We start from the raw sequence: 3,687 nt of genomic DNA, 5'->3' as shown, positions 1-3,687 counted from the left end.
TGAATGGTTATGTCCGGAACTAGAACTATTTTTTCATTCCAATAATTTCGTATTTTTTTAATTAAATAATTGGTAAAAATAACCCAATTTTTAGAGCTTCTCTTTCAAAAACGCGCAATTTTGTCAATTTTCATTTTTAAGGTTTTGGTTGTCCGTCTGTCTGTCTATCACACCCGGTTTATTCGGAAACGGGGTTCATTATCACGAGAGCATATGGTCTATTATTCCCTTTACATACAGCAAGTGGCGCTATTTTGTGTTAAGTTTAATGTGGCCACTTTTCGAAACTAGTCCATATTTCGTCTCGGGTGAAATGTAGGGGAGTGAGGGTTCAAAATATAATGCTCAAAAAGTGTAACAGGTCTCGTTTTCAGAAACTATCCAACCAAAAAATCTGAAAAAATACACAGTAGTGTATCTAGACGAAATCTAAGCCTTTAAAATACAGCCCGTTCGGATATCTGCACAAATAAAGTTAATAATAGTATATTAGCATATTTTAGAAATTTAGGTAGAAACTAACAAACAGAAATAGCATAAGACATAACTTTGGGAAGATTGAAGGAAATTTAACTATTATTAGCAAAGTTATAGAAGGTGAAACTTTTAGATTTTGTGTGAATTTCTTGCATTCTAAAACGTGTATGACGTCATCATAACATATCAATTTGTCGATAGCACAACAAAGTGAGCTCACGTGAATGGAAGGTCGCAGGGAAACATTTAGTTTTAGTTTTTTAATTATTTTTTCTATCAATATAAATTACTTGACGTATGACGTATGAATGTATTCATGTAAATGAAGCTTTGGGGTAGTGCCTAATTCGGATAGATATATTTGTATATTGAACAAGTAAGTAATTTATATACATGCATATAGAATAGAGTATTCGGTAGTAGGCAATGTTTGTTTGTTTAGCGTGAGCATAATATCTACATCTGTAATATGCAAGTACAGTTTCGAAAAGAAATAGCAGTGTAGGCTTGACATTAATTTTAATTGTAACATTGTCACTACTAAGTATTTATTTTTGTTTCCAATTGTACGGCATGCATATTGAGTGTCTACTTGGTACACAGCTGAAAAGTGTAAGCAATCAATGAAACGGTTTCTAGGAAAAGGCGGTTTAAATGCTAAAGGTTTTTATATTTCGTCCACAAAATATAATTTTGATGAAAAAGTAAGAATGTTTTATTGATTTTGAGTAGTTTTGATGCAAAAAATATTGTTATTATTACAATAGTGGGGTGTGGAGATCACTGGATCCCGGAGAAAAGGGAATACATAAAAAAATATGATTAAGGTAGGAAAAAAGTACCAGGACATCCAGCGTCCTTTGCAGTGATTGCAAATGTACTCAAATTCAAAAGTAAGTCTGAAACTCTAGGTAAGAAGCGAGAAATTTCCCCTTTGTTATTGAGGCGTAGTCCGTTGCAGCAAGAGGATTCCTTTCATGACGACAACCTAGTTAATGACAAACGTGATGTAGTTGCTATGGTGCTATTGTTCACCGGAGATTAAGAGAGAATAATTTGAAAACTCCGTTTACAGTTTGTCAAAACCCATTTAAGTTGAGAGACCGAGAAATGTAGACCCATTTTATAGTCTGATGAATCCAAGATTGTTTTGTACGGTGGCGTCATTCTGTCTTTGACCCCAAATATATTGCGAAAACAATTAAGCATGGCGGATCAAGCATTATGGTGTGGGCTTGTTTTTCATTCTATGGTGTAGGTCTATTGGATGAAATGAACAGATCAAAATGTTTATGTCTATATCCTGGAAAACATCATGCTGCCTTTCACCACTGATGAAATGCTGGTAAAATGGGTCTTTGAGGAAGACAAAGACAAACAGCACACGAAGCAAAGAAGTGATTCCTGGGCAATAGGGTGGAGGTGTTCAAGTGGCCAGTGCAAATAAAATGTCGACTTCTATTTTTTTTTACCCCCCTTTTTCGTAGTTCTGGCACTTTGAAATTGTGTTTATTTTTCTTGAATACCGTTGGATAGTTTTTCTGTTATTTGAAAATAAAAACGTAATAAAAGTTGAATGCCAAGTCAGACTCACAATCATTTGAATTGCCGTCTAACACTGACTGCTATTATTTTTTTCTTGTTGTTTGAAAAAATGATAATATAGGAATATTTTGAGTATTTGGCATATACGAATGGAAAAATGTGTGTACAAAGTTTCTCACATAAGATGGACACAAAACCTTTATACCCGAAGCGGCAGCTTCAGGAATTCCGTTTTGTTTTTTATAGTTTTGTGTAAAACAAAACCTGATTAAAATCGATTCACTGTCTGCCTGTCTGTCTGTCACACGCACTTTTCTCCAAAACGGCTAAACCGATCCGAACAAAAGTTGGTGGACAGATGGGAATTATGAAATCCCACGCATACAGCGAATGGTATAAATTAATGCGGAGTTTAAAGGGGGGCTCCTCGTACTCCTCGATATAGTCGTGTACGCACTAAAAGTGGGACAGGACTCATTTTCGGAAACTATCCAAACTAAATATCTCAAAAAAGTAAGGGTTTGGCGCTTAGGTGAAATCTACGCCTCAAAATATGTCCCATTCCGATATCTGCCCAAATAAACTTACCAATAGTATATTCCCAGCTTTCAGAAATTTACTGAAAAACTCCACTTAAGTTCATCCTAGGAGTACTGAATTCCGACATAGAGGACAGTCTCGTACAAATTTTATCTCTTCGTGCGAATTTACTGCATCCTAAGCCATACAAATAAGATGCTGAGATCATAATTAACGAATGAAAAATTAAAATTCCATTCATGAAGAATCTACTTCTCCCCAGTCCTTCTTTATATCTGTTGTAAGTTAAATTTTTCGCATTTGCTAATAATATTAAACTCAGAGTATGAAGCGTATGAGGTTGACTATTATCGATACTGTGCTTTCCATTAAATGATTTATTTAAATCGCTTTCTAAAAACTAGAGGGGAATGGAATTTTTAACAATATGACATGGAGCTGTCATCCACTAGTCGCTCATCACATCTTTTTCTTCAGCCTTTGTCCCATTCACAAGCGGGACCATTTTATTTTATCAAACGCCTGATTTGGATGTAATCGCTAGCGCAGCGTATCAAGCCACGGCTCCTTCGGCTAACCTTTTGGTCGGTTACAGTTGACTTCGATGTTCAGACCAATATTGGCAAGTGAATTCTTAGCGCGAATTACGTGACCATACGATGGAAAACACCCCACTCGCAGTTTTTCCACGATCGGTGCAACCCCATATCGATCGCGGATATCCTCATTTCGAACGTGATCAAAATGTGTCACGCCACCAGATAAGTTGATCAAAAAGAACACCAGTTGTGGAATGCCACGTCATCCAGGTCGCATTAATGCGTGCAGCAATTTCAAAACGCAATCCTCCATTGGGTGATAACATTGACCTGAGATATTTAATTCTCTCAGTTCTGGGCAGGTTGTTGAAACTGACACCACTGAGCAATTTAAATATTTGGAGTCAATACTGTCAGCCAATAGAGAACTGCGTTATGCTTCTCACATAGGAAAATACAAAACTTTTTATACCTGAAGCGGCAAGCTTCCAGTTTCCCGACTCGTCTTTTTTTTGTATGGGACATAACTGCACTCATGCACTGAATCATTTTTTGGTTTTTATTTTACAGATCCAATTTTTCAAGA

This window comes from Hermetia illucens, chromosome 3 (genome assembly GCF_905115235.1).
Source record: "Hermetia illucens chromosome 3, iHerIll2.2.curated.20191125, whole genome shotgun sequence".
NCBI classification, from domain to species: Eukaryota; Metazoa; Arthropoda; class Insecta; order Diptera; family Stratiomyidae; genus Hermetia; species Hermetia illucens.
The sequence above is the reverse complement of the archived record's forward strand: the minus strand, read 5'-3'. Positions refer to the sequence as shown.